Source organism: Schistocerca piceifrons, chromosome 8 (genome assembly GCF_021461385.2).
Source record: "Schistocerca piceifrons isolate TAMUIC-IGC-003096 chromosome 8, iqSchPice1.1, whole genome shotgun sequence".
Lineage (NCBI taxonomy): Eukaryota > Metazoa > Arthropoda > Insecta > Orthoptera > Acrididae > Schistocerca > Schistocerca piceifrons.
Window position 1 is genome coordinate 493,966,437 of NC_060145.1, and position 13,620 is coordinate 493,980,056.

The window sequence follows — 13,620 nt, forward strand, 5'->3', positions numbered from 1 at the left end:
AGTGCAAGACACGCACTGCTACAGTCAGAACTGGCCGCTGTTGCCCATAGAAACGGTCGAGCAACTTAAAAGAAACATTACCCTCTTGAGTGAATTCAATGGCCCGGTATTCCACAAAGAGAATAAGGTCAGAGACATTGGAGGGAATGAGCAGCCACTTTTCCCTCGCACAATAAGCGAATCGAATAACAAAGAAAGTCCACAATACTAGGTCGAAGTACTCTGCGGCATGCAGCGTACTGTTGTGTGCGGTTTAGATGCGCAGATGTGCAGCGTTGTGACAATTACACTGTATTTTAAGCTGGAAGATGTGTCGATGTAAAATCAACATGACCTTTCTACTCATTACAGAAAGCCTCTACTTTACATAATGCGTGTGAGCAGAATAGTTTTGTTTCGTCTTAAGCAATATTTGAGATTTACAATGTACTGTTTAAGACGTTGTCTTCAGTTCCAGACTCACAAGTAGCGTAGGTGTGGTTAAAGTCCCGCAATTTATAGTTATTCTAATATTGTGGGCAATCACGAATCCATTTTCCGCGATTTTAAATTGAATTTATAGGATGGATTGTTACCTATTACCTATTCAAATACCAGCTCCGCCTCGTTATTAATTGCAGAGAAATCCACAATTTAACTAAAACAAAAACTGCTAGGTTTTACCCCAAAAAATGGAGTAAAGGCCCGCAGTGCAATTCGTTGTCCCACTGCAGATCTTGTTGTTGTGGTCTTCAGTCCTGAGACTGGTCTGATGCAGCTCTCCACGCTACTCTATCCTGTGCAAGCTTCTTCATCTCCCAGTACCTACTGCAACCTACATCCTTCTGAACCTGCTTAGTGTATTCATCTCTTGGCCTCCTTCTACGATTTTTACCCCCAGTACTTCCCTCCAGTACTAAACTGGTGACACCCAAATGGCTCAGAATGTCTCATCCTATCAATCGATCCCTTCTTTTGGTCACGTTGTGTCACAGATTTCTTATTACCCCAATTCTATTCACTATTTTCTCGTTAGTTACGTGATTGACCCATCTTATCTTCATCAGTTTTCTGTAGCAGCACATTTCAAAAACTTCTATTCTCTTTTTGTCTAAACTATTTATTGTCAATGTTTCACTTCCATACATGGCAACACTCCACACAAATATCTTCAGAAAAGACTTCCTAACAGTTAAATATATATTTGATGTTAACAAATTTCTTTTTTTTAGAACCGCTTTTCTTGCTATTGCCAGTCTACATTTTATATCCTCTCTACTTCGACCATCATCAGTTATTTTGCTCCCTAAATAGCAAAACCCGTCTACTACTTTAAGTGTCTCATATCCTAATCTAATTCCCTTAGCATCCCCTGTTTTAATTCGACTACATTCCATTACCTTTGTTTTGATTTTGTTGATGTTCATCCTATATTTTCCTTTCAAGACACAGTCCATTCCATTCAACTGCTCTTCCAAGTCCTTTGCTGTCTCTGACAGAATTACAATGCCATTACCAAACCTCAAAGTTTTAATTTTTCCTCCCTGGTCTTTAGTTCCTACCCCAAATTTCTTTTTTGTTTCTTTACATCTTGAATTGGCTACAAACCTGTCTCACTCCATTTTCAAACACTGGTTCCCTGCCATGCCCCTCGACTCTTATAACTGCCATCTGGTTCCTGTACAAATTGCAAATAGAGTTTCCGCTTTCTGTAATGTACCCCTGCCACTTTTAGAATTTGAAAGAGAGTACTCCAGTCAACATTTTCGAAAGGTATCCCTAAGTCTACAAATGCTATAAATGTAGGCTTGCATTTTCTTAACCTATCTTCTATGAGAAGTTGTAGGGTTAGTACAGCCTCGAGTGTTCCCACATTTCTCCGGAATCCAGTCTGACCTTCTCCAAGTTTTTCCATTCATTTATAAAGAAGTTAGTCTTTTGCAACCGTAACTTCCTAAACTGACAGTGCGGTAATTTTCACACCTGTTGGAATCTGCTGTCTATGGAATTGGAATTATTTTATTCTTCTTGACGTCTGAGGGTATCTGGTCTGTGTCATACATCTTGCTCACCGAGTGGAGGAGTTTTGTCGTGGCTGCCTCTCCCAAGGCTAGCAATAGTTCTAACAGAACGTTGTCTGCTAACGGGGCCTTCTTTGGAGTTGGATCTTTAAACGCTCTTTCAAATTCTTCACACAGTGTTATGTCTCCCATCTCATCTTTATCTGCGTCCTCTTCCATTTCTATAATGTTACCCTCAAGTAAATCTCCGTTGTATAGAAACTTATATAATCCTTTCACCTTCCTGCTTTTCCTTCTTTGCTTAGGGCTGGTTTTCCATCTTAATTAGTAACTGATATTAGTACAGGTGGTTCACTTTTTCCAAAGGTCTCTTTAACTTTCCTGAAGGCGGCATCTATTTTTCCCCTAGTGGTATGTGCTTTTAAATCCTTACACTCGTCCTCTAGCCATTCCTGATTAGTTATTTTCCACTTCCAATCAATCTCATTTTTTATTCGTTTGTATTATCTTTCACCTGCTTCATTCACTGCATTTTTATAGTTTCTCCTTTCATCGATTAAATTCAGTATCTCTTGTGTCACCCAAGGATTTCTTCTAGCCCTCGTCTTTTACCTACTTGATTCACTGCTGCCTTAACAATTTCATCTCTCAAAGCTATCCATTGTTCTTCTGCTGTGTTCCTTTCCCCTCTTCTTGTCAATCGTTCCCTAATGCTCTCTCAGAAACTCTCTGCAACCTCTGGTTCTTGCAGTTTGTCCAGATCCCATCTCCTTAAATTCCTACCTTTCTTACTAGTCCTTTAGTTTTAATCTACAGTTCGTAACCAATAAATCGCGGTCAGAGTCTTAATCTGCCCCTGCAAACATCCTACAATTTAAACTCTGATTCCGTTGTGCCTGTCTTACCATCATACAATCTGAAAACTTCCGGTGTCTCCTGGTCTGTTCTGTGTGTACAACCTTCTTTCATGATTCTTAAGCCAAGTGTTAGCGATGATTATGTCATGTTCTGTGTAAAATTCTATCAAGCGGCTTCCTCTTTTATTCCTTCCCCCCAGTCCATATTCACCTACTATTTTCCCTTCTCCTCCTACTATCGAATGTCAGTCCTCCATCACTATTAAATTTTCCCTTTCTGTAACTGTATTTTATCTCATCATACGTTTCTTGAATCTCTTCATCATCCGCAGAGTTAGTCGCCATATAAACTTGTAATGCTGTGGTAGGCGTGTTCTTCATGAACATCTTCGCTACGATAAAGCGTTCACTATGTTGCTTATAGTAACTTACCCTCATTCCTCTTGTCTTACTCGTTATTATAACCATTCCAGCATTGCCTCTATTTGACTCCGTATTCAGTTCACCAGAACTCCCGTTCCTTCTGCTACCGAACTTCACTAATTGCTGTTACATCGAACTTCAACCTATCCATTTCCCTTTTTAAATTTTCTAACCTACCAGCCCCATTAAGGGATCTAACATTCGACGCTTCGATTTGTAGAATGCCAGTTTTGTTTCTGCTGATTACGCCATGCTCCTGAGTAGTCACCTTCCGTAGATCCGAATGGGGACTATTTTATAACCATTTAACCATACAGTAGAGCTGCATGAGCTCTGGAAAAATTACATCTGTAGTTTGCTTTCAGCAGTTCTCAGTACCAGCACATCGAGGCCGCTTTGGTTAATGTTACAAGACCAGATCAGTCAGACATCCAGACTTTTGCCCCTGCAACTACTGGAAAGGCTGCTGCCCTCTTCTGGAACCAAAAGTTCGTCTTGCCTCTCAACAGATACCCCTCCGCTGAGGTTGTACCTACGATACGACTATCTGTACCGCTGAGGCACGCAAGCCACCCCACTGGCGTAAGGTCCATGGTTCGTTTGGTGGGAGGGGGGGGGGGGAGGGTTGAGGCGGAGGGAGATTTGAGATAAATGTAGATAACAGTGGATGACTGCAAAAAAAAAAAAAAAATAATAATCGCATTGTTACCCAACACAATACTGAACTGAAATATCACGTAAATTTCAACATCATGCATACAAAACTTCTTTATCCACGGATGGAGAATTAGTAGGATAAGTTGAGTGAGTTCAACTATTGAGGCTAAGCTCTCTAGAAAATTGTATATTTTGTTAGGTCCACTGATACTTCCTTGAAGTCCCAGCCTCTTGTTCTTCTTCGGGTTTCTCGCCAAACAGCAAGTCCATATCTATATCTGAGCTACTGCCAAGACGTAATAAATCTGAATCAGACTCTGAAGAATAATCAACTTGTTGTTTATCGGTTTTCTTCCTTTCTTTGCCGCTGATGTAATGAAATCTAGCTTCTTTCTTTCTACGACAGGAACTATTCTTTCTGTGCGATGTATTCTCCTCTCAGTAGCAAGCTTTTCTTTTCCGATCAATTCCTCTTCCATTCGTGCGTTACTGGGTGTCAACGTTAGAGGCCCAGATTTCAATGCTTCGTCAGAAAGTTTCCCCAAATATTTTAAACAGCGGAATTATATCTGAGAGAGAGCGAATCTCACACAGTATGTGTTGAATGTCATCTTTGCAGGGGTTATCAACGGAGAATCGTATTTCCACTCTTGGAGCTGAGGGGACGTATCACGAAACGCCTGCCAGAATTCAACACGATACCACAGTTCATCAAGAGTAGTGACTGGCGTATTGTGACGAGCCAGTTGCTCGGCCACCATTGACCAGACGTTTTCAATTGGTGAGAGCTCTGGAGAATGTGCTGGCCAGGGCAGCAATCGAACATTTTCTGTATCTAGAAAGGACGTGCAACAAGCGGTCGTGCATTATCCTGCTGAAATGTAGGGTTTCGCAGGGATCTAATCAAGGGTGGAGCCACGGGTCGCAACACATCTGAAATGTAACGTCCACTGTTCAAAGTGCCGTCAATGCGAACAAGAGGTGACCGAGACGTGTAACCAATGGCACTCCATACCATCACGCCAGGTGATATGCCAGTATGGCGATGACGAACACACGCTTCCAATGTGCGTTCACCGCGATATCGCCAAACACTGATGCGACCATCATGATCCGAAAAAATGACGTTTTGCCATTCGTGCACCAAGGTTCGTCGTTGAGTACACCATCGCAGGCGCTGCTGTCTGTGATGCAGCGTCAATGGTAACCGCAGTCATGGTCTCCGAGCAGATAGTCCATGCTGCTACAAACGTCGTCGAACTGTTCGTGCAGATGGTTGTTGTCTTGCAAAATTCCCCATCTGTTGACTCAGGGATTGAGACGTGGCTGCACGATCCGTTACAGCCATGCGGATAAGATGCCTGTTATCTCGACTGCTAGTGATAAGAGGCCGTTGGGATCAAGCACGGCGTTCCGTATTACCCTCCTGAACCCACCCACTCCATATTATGCCAACAGTTACCGGATCTGTACCAACGTGAGCAGCAATGTCGATATACGATAAAACGCAAAAGCTATAGGCTACAAGTCGGAAACGTGATGGTACGCATTCCTCCTCCTTACACGAGTGATCACAACAACTGTTATCTGTGTTGTATATGGCTCATGGAGAACAGATTGAACATTCGACAGATATTGCATTATAGTACAGACATTTTCTTGCCGTATTTATAGGGATGGGCCTTCAGGCAACCAAAGTGGTAAAAATCGGACGAAGCCATGTCCGGACTTGGACTTACATAACAGTTAAACATGCAGTGCAAAAACTGGAAACCTGGGTGTCGGTAACACTTCTTGTTGCGGTTGTAACATCAAGCGCCGGCACGTCGGCCGGAAACGTAACGGCAGAGAAGGCTGTGAGACGACGTCAGCTGACTAGACTAGGACCGCACCACGAGGAGAACAGAGGCGGCGCTCCTGCCAGCATTGACCGGATTGGAAGTCGGGCACTAGGAGACGCACTAGAAGGCGAGCCGTCACTTGTGGTCAGTATTATTTACTTGTGTGGAAACTGTGTATAGCGAAGGGCACTGAGTACCCAGGCCAACGGTGGAAAAGCTTTTTTGCTGAAAATATCTTATTCCTATGTTTTTTAGGGTGGGAAATCCAAATATGATAGTTAAAAGACTGTATCACCCACCATATCTTCAAATTTTACAGTCAAATTTATTAAATTAAGCGATTTTTTAAACAATTTAACAGCTTTTATGTGGTTAAAATAATTTAAAAATCAGGTGTAATGAATGTAGATGACGTAGGTAGCACTGCTTAGAAACATTTGCTGGCAAAAAAGGTCGATTCTATTTTTGTGTTCAGATGGTGTTATGTTTACTGTCACCCTAACTACACTTTCCCGTTTCCTGTGTATGTGCTCGGTACAATGCCTAATCGTTGTTGTAAAAATTCTGCTGACAGTTTGTGTTACATTTGCGGTGAATTTGTGATTAAAAAACACCAAATAAACATTACAGACTTTGGGAAAAACGTTTATCTCTCATACTTTGAATCTAAACTTAGGGATCAAGGTAAACGTTGGGCGCGGCATAAGGTATGTTATGTGTGTGTTGATGATCTGAGAAAATGGTCCAAAAGGGAGGAAAAAAGCCTTTAGATTTGCTGTTCGTATGATATTGAGGGAACCAAGAAATCATTCCGATGATTTCTCCTTTTGCAGTGTTGATATTACTGGTCATAATTCGAAAAACAAGAAGGTAATAAACTACCCTAACCTTCCGTCCACCATCCGACCAGTAGAGCATGGTGTAGATACCCCGGTTCCTGAACAACAAGATGATTTAAATTCTATCCCAACAGAAGTATTTTCTGATGTACAATCTGATTTAGATGAACGAGATGTTGATGAATTCCATCGTAATACAGAAAGTCTAGAGCCCAAATTGTTTACTCAGACCGAGGTTAACGATTTGGTTAGGGATATGGGCTTAACGTATGAAAAAGCTGATTTGCTTGGCTCTAGATTAAAAGAAAAGAACTTATTGGCAGTTGGAACCAGCATATACATGTATAGAGAGAGAGAGAGAGAGAGAGCGGCAATTTTCCAAGCTTTTTCAAGAAGAAGGTGATTTAGTGTACTACTCAGACATTCCCGGTCTGATGAATGAGTTTGGTATTGAATACAACAAGAAAGACTGGAGGCTGTTTGATTCATCCAAGACTAGTTTAAAGGCTGTTTTATTACACAATGGTAACATGTATGCATCTACACTTGTTGGACGTTCTGTATATCTACATCTACATTTATACTCCGCAAGGCATCCAACGGTGTGTGGCGGAGGGCACTTTACCTGCCACTGTCATTACCTCCCTTTCCTGTTCCACTCGCGTACGGTCCGCGGGAAGAACGACTGCCGGAAAGCCTCCGTGCGCGCTCGAATCTCTCCAATTTTACATTCGTGATCTCTTCGGGAAGTATAAGTAGGGGGAAGCAATATATTCGATACCTCATCCAGAAACGCACCCTCTCGAAACCTGGACAGCAAGCTACACCGCGATGCGGAGCGCCTCTCTTACAGAGTCTGCCACTTGAGTTTGCTAAACATCTCCGTAACGCTATCGCGCTTACCAAATAACCCTGTGTCGAAACGCGCCGCTCTTCTTTGGATCTTTTCTATCTCCTCTGTCAACCCGACCTGGTACGGATCCCACACTGATGAGTGTTTTGTAAGCCACCTCCTTTGTTGATGGACTACGTTATTAGGGCTCTCCCAATGAATCTCAACCTGGCACCCGCTTTACCAATATTTAATTTCTGTACATATGAAGAAAAGCTACGAAAACCTAAAAATAGTGGTAAATAAAATAGGCTATTCTGCTCATGGTTGGATGATATGTGGCCATCTAAAAGTAACATGCATGCTCCTTGGTCAGCAAGGTCGCTTTACCAAATTTCCATACTTCTTGTGTGAATGGGACAGTAGGGCTAGGTATCAACACTGGTGCAGAAAGAACTGGCCTGTGAGGGAGCCTTTAAAACCCGGTAAGAAGAAAATTCTACGCAAAAACCTTGGAGAACCAAAAAAACGAACTCTTACCACCTCTACATATAAAGTTAGGCCTAATGAAACAGTTTCTAAAGGCTTTGCCGAAAGATGGACCGTATTTTAAGTGTCTCTGCCAAAAGTTTCCACACCTTTCAGAAGCTAAACTAAAAGAAAGCGCCTTTGTCGGACCTGACATTAGAAAATTGATGTTGGTGTTAACTTTGAATCCACGATCACTTCAGATGAGAAAGAAGCACGAGTATCACTCAAGTAAGTCGTTACAAAGTTCTTAGGACATGAAAAAGAGCCAGAATATGTTTCTATTATAGGTGCAATGTTAAAGAAGTTTGAAACTTTAGGATGTTTAACAAGCCTGAAAGCTCACTTTTTGAACAGTCACTTTGATTACTTCCCGGACAATATGGGAGATGTTACTGACGAGCAAGCAGAGGGTTTTCAGCAGGACATTAAAGTAATCGAAAAACGCTACCAAGGCCGATGGAACACCAACATGATGGGGGACTACTGTTGGTCACTTCACTGAGAAGTTCAGCGAGCGACTCATCGTAGAAGAAGCTACACAAGAAGCTTCAAAGAAAAAAGAGGAAGAAAATACAAACGAATTCCATCTGACAAGAGAAACGTCTATTAGCAGACATCATTGTTTGAACTAGCTTACTGTAAATATAAACCATGCTCATCTCGTAACAAAGCGTTTCATTAATTTCCCCGTTTACAGTATAGCATAGGATTTTTGTACTATATAGTAAAAAGCTTATTGCTCGAGAACTATGGCTGTTCCAAAAAGTTAAGGCTAGATTTGTATTCAGCTCATAAAAATTTATAAAGATCAGCTATCAAAGTAAAAAGAGGTTTCCAAAAAAATTGTTCGTTGGCCTGTGTTATTGTCATGTTGACAGTTGCTTGCGACACGTCATTGTAGAAACGTATGTTAAGTAATGCCAATTCAATTACTGTAATAAACCTCATTAATGTGATTTGCTTGTATGTTGTCTAGCTATCCGAGTAAACAGCTTCCTATGCACCCTAGGATCCCACACTACTAAGTCACGCTTCGAAAACGCACGTCATCTGCATCGAAACAATTAATCGTGCAAACCTGCGAATTTAGTGGAAACTGAAGCCCGAGAATGTTACGTAGCCAATGCATATCGTGACATGGCGGATCGCCGACGGGCGACTCATGCAGAAACAGTCAGTTAAACACGGCAGTAGCAAGCTGTACAAAGAATTGATTTAAACAAAACTACAGCTTCTACCAGTGGAGTATTGGCCGTGTATGTTAGAGTGCTTAACCTGTAAGTCAGGTTTCGTCAAACTGCTAATTGTTCTGTAGATGGAATGGGTTGGTTTTAGTATTATGTCTTGTCTCTGTCAGTGTGTGAATCTGATCCAACTGTCGTCTATTTAGTGATAAGCGTTCCGTATGTACTCAGAGACTTCCGCAAACAACACTTATTCGCCATGTCTTCTTAGCGTTGTATGTACTTGCTACTTTCGTTGCTAGAGTATCAGCTACTGTATATAACACTTCTGAGTTCCGTATCAGACTCGGACTCTTTTAACTGCACTGTGGAGTCTGCTGCGTGGGAGAGGAGGAGGGAAGAGGGAGCGGTTTCTCCCTCCTCAGTCAACAATGGCATTCAGACCACACGCCAACTGGATGTGCCTAATTACTTATATTTAGGGCAAATGAAGCTCAGAATTCAAATACTAGTCTCCCTCGCAGCAGTCTGATGCAATCCTCGAACAGTCTTGAGAAAAGTCTTTGAAGTTTCTCGGATCATCTTTATTACCCTGCAGCAACATCTGTTTTTTGACAGGCAGAATAACGCTGTGGTAGAATATCTGCTCACCACGTTGGCGGTTCAGATTCAACTCCTCGCTGTGGTAAATTTTTAAATGAAACGGATTTCGGTGAAGGCTTAAACATATTAAGACGAAAAGAAATTCATTTGTAATGTTTTTTCGCGTTATTAACGATCTTTTTCAGAAAATCTCTAATTAAGAACTCGTATTTGCGATGAAAACTGGATTTTTGCTTGTGATGTGTAATTAGAAATGAGAAGACGTGCATATTTCGCAGAAATCGTAATTAGAATGTGTTAATTGGCTTACATTTGATGTATTTTATCTTTAAATTGAACTGAAGAGAAAAAAAATGAAGACCGAAACGGAACTCGAATTAATCTATACCAGTCTCGAGTGCTACCGATTTCTTTGCCATCTGTATGTATTTTACGCTTTACGGAAATGCTCGTAGATAATGCATCTTTGTTTAAAAATTTGCACTGGCCGGGAATCGAACCACAACCGCCCATGCGCCAAGCGAACGCTGCACCGCAGAGCTACACTGCCCAGCGAAAAAGTTGTTTTACTTAAGATTACTAATAGTCTCGGAAAACCTCAAAACTTGAAAGCTGATTTTCAGAGATTTTTTGAGAGTTGCATCAACTTGCTTGGTTCGATCGTCATTTGAGATCTGATCTTCACGTTTCACAAATATATATAAACATGACGAGACTGCGGCTGCCGCGTGGTCTGTCTCTCGGAAGTTGTGGGACGCGGCCGCGTTACGCCTGTCAGCTGTTTACGAGGCCACGTGGTCGCGGCCTCGGCTGCCCCTGGGCTGGCGACGCGCGCTTATCTCTGCTGTTTACAAAACTGCCGCTCTGCGGTATCCGACATACGCTCTGCATAGTTGTCGTTTCGGGGAAAAGTGTTGCAACGAGATTCATTACTATAAGGAAACGTCACCCACATTTTATCTCGCTTGGAGACAAGATGTCGCAGACAGAAGCGAGTCTGCGAGCCCCGGACCCCAGCCTGGTTCTCTTCCTGGCTCTGCTACCCGCAAGGGCTACTTGCAGACAGCGGCCGTTTCTGATTTCCTTCATAAATGTGCTCGTAAATCAGGTTCCTAAAGCAGTTCCACCCACTTCTCAAAAATACTAGAAAAAATCGACTCGGAAAATTTGTGATCTCAATTAAACATCGAACTGCCGAACATAAAGCGTTTGATTTTAGATTAACTTAAACAATACACGAGATCATCGAAAATCTGCGTTGTGTTAACTTTAATCCTAGATTTTATCGCAGTAAAGTATGAAAACCTTTAACTATCGGAAATTAGCGAATCAAATTTGGGTTCAAATGTAATTGTCAGCTTACCGTGTGGTGACGTAACAAAACAACGCAAATACAAGCTGAAAATTAAAGAAGTTGTTACTGATACGTAAATATGTGACTATGTCAGTCCAATACTGCTGAAGCTCGAAACATATTTTTCGATCTGTAAGGTTAAGTTAAAGAAATTATCAGCTATGTACATAATGAATGCAGATAATAATTGATCTCTTATCAGTACTTGGAGACGTCTCGTAATTTTATACACACTCAGCGCCACCGACGCATAGTAAGAAAGGAAATTCGCAATATTTGGCGTGAATAGTTATGTATGTTGATTCTGACAGCAGAAAATAATGACTGAACATATCTTAAATGTGCTGTCTCAGCTCGAGTAGCAGTAATAGCACAAAGTGTATTTTTTTTATTTTATTTTTTTTCTAACAACCGAGCACGAGCCCAAACTGCTATGACAACGGCATGCACGTTGATGAACGAAGCACACGCAAGTGTATGTAAGTTGTTTAGCAACGCGTTTCAGGGCGCGCTAGTGTTAGACCTGTTTCATACGTATGTGGTTCAATTCGGTTCGGTTCGTTTTCAGGCGCAATAAAAAACGAATTAAGCCTTTTCTCACATACGCGCTTCATATTGGGTTTTCTGTCGCCTTCCCTACACAGGCTCAGTAGTGATCATGATGTGAAGTTAAGTTGTTGCCACGTTGTTTCTTTACAGAAGTATAAAAAAAACGAAAGAGGAGTACTAGAATTCATTGGCAGTACTCTATCATCACTATACAGCACGGACCTGGAGCACTCTACACCATTTTCCCGAAGCAATGAGGCCACGAAGACAAATCTTTTTATTACTTCCGGATGTCAACCAATTCATCTGATGAACTGGTGTACCTAAAGGACCATTATCAACGCCAAGATACAATTATGAGGGAAAGTGCTCAACCGATTCAGATGTTGTCCATAATTCTAAGGTAAGACAATGCAATCAACACAATTTTTAAGGAGTCTCTTTCTTATTTGAATTAAAAAATTTAAGTAACAGTTTTATAAACAATAGGTTAGACTAAATGCAAGGAAAACTATCGTTAAATGATGTTTGACTAATTGCGAAACGCATATTCTGGGCGTCCGTCGGTAGAAGAACTCTGGAGAAAGTCCAGAGCAAGATTGTGTGCGTCCTGGCAGAGTTGAACATCGAACACTTGTGATTGAATTGGCTTCTGGTAGTCTGAAGCAGTGTGTTGCGGATTTGGCTGGCGTTGTACATATTGACACCGACTGGGGACCATCGGCAGAGTACCAGATGGAGAGACCATCAGTCGAGTACTAGATGGACAGGCATATCGTGTGTCGGATGTGGGATGAAGAGGATACTTCCACTGCCTGATTGTCTTTACAGATATCAGCACCCCCATTTTAAAACAATATGCTAAGTTCTTTGAAATCTTCACGAGAAGAGAACAATTATTTGAAAAATAAAAGATGCCGATTTGGTGTTTTCTTCAGGGCTATAACAATTTCCAGTTCAACAGTTTCCAATTATCCGTTTTCTGTTTTTTTTTATTTTGGTTCAAAACTGGTTGAAATGGCTCTGAGCACTATGGGACTTAACATCTGAGGTCATGAGTCCCCTATAACTCAGAACTACTTAAACCTAACTAACCTAAGCACACACACACATCCATGTCCGAGGCAGGATTCGAACCTGCGACCGTAGCGGTCGCGCGGTTCCAGACTGTAGCTCGTAGAACCGCTCGGCCATCCCGGCCGGCATTTATGTTGGTGTTTTGAAAGATGTGGTACGCTTGGAACTGATTGTATGGGAGCCTCATCATTTTCAACGGTTACATTCGCAACACTACTATCATTACCATCAATATTTTGTGAATTAGTGTCCTCTGTTTCTGTTTCTTCACAACTCCGACTGAGTTGCGTAACCCGATTTCGTCTTAGTTTTGCTAGTTGATTTTCGGTACAAGTTGCTTAATTTCTTCCACCTCTTCAGAACGTGTTTACCTTTAAAAAATATGTATGTCATTAATCACAAGAACTGTCAACTTCTCATTTGTTGTTTCTTGTAACAACTTGCGTTACAATATTTTAATCTAATTGATTTGTTTTTCTGTTTTAGGTATACTTACACTTTCTCAAATTTGCATTACACCTAATCCCTCGGGATTTAGACCATAAGAAAGATCGCCAGAGAGGATCATTGTGAAATCTAGATTACGACTGGAATGCGTTCTTGTTCCAGGTATGAATAAATGGGAATCAATTGCCCAGAAATTTGAATTATCACTCATTTCCCCGCATTGCTTGGACACCGTTGATGGGAAACATGTAAGGATAGTCCAAGCTCTCAACTCGATGCATATCGACTACAAAAGATATTCATCTGTAGTTCTGTTTACGGAAAAATTTCCATTACTAACAGAAATTGAAGCTAACACGAGTCACAATGCAATGAGTGCGGTAATTATTAACAATTTATTTACATGAAAACAGTTACGCTCTGTTC

At 41.4% G+C, this 13,620-nt stretch overlaps 1 long non-coding RNA gene across 1 annotated transcript in view; it reads left to right on the forward strand.

Moving 5' to 3' along the window:
• Window positions 1-13,317, forward strand: part of LOC124711652 — a 28,382-nt gene extending 15,065 nt beyond the window's left edge. Inside the window, exons 2-3 of the long non-coding RNA XR_007005496.1 lie at window positions 11,821-12,073; window positions 13,234-13,317. This is a non-coding gene — a long non-coding RNA (uncharacterized LOC124711652). The remainder of the gene's footprint in view (window positions 1-11,820; window positions 12,074-13,233) is intronic.
• Window positions 13,318-13,620: the final 303 nt, after the last annotated feature.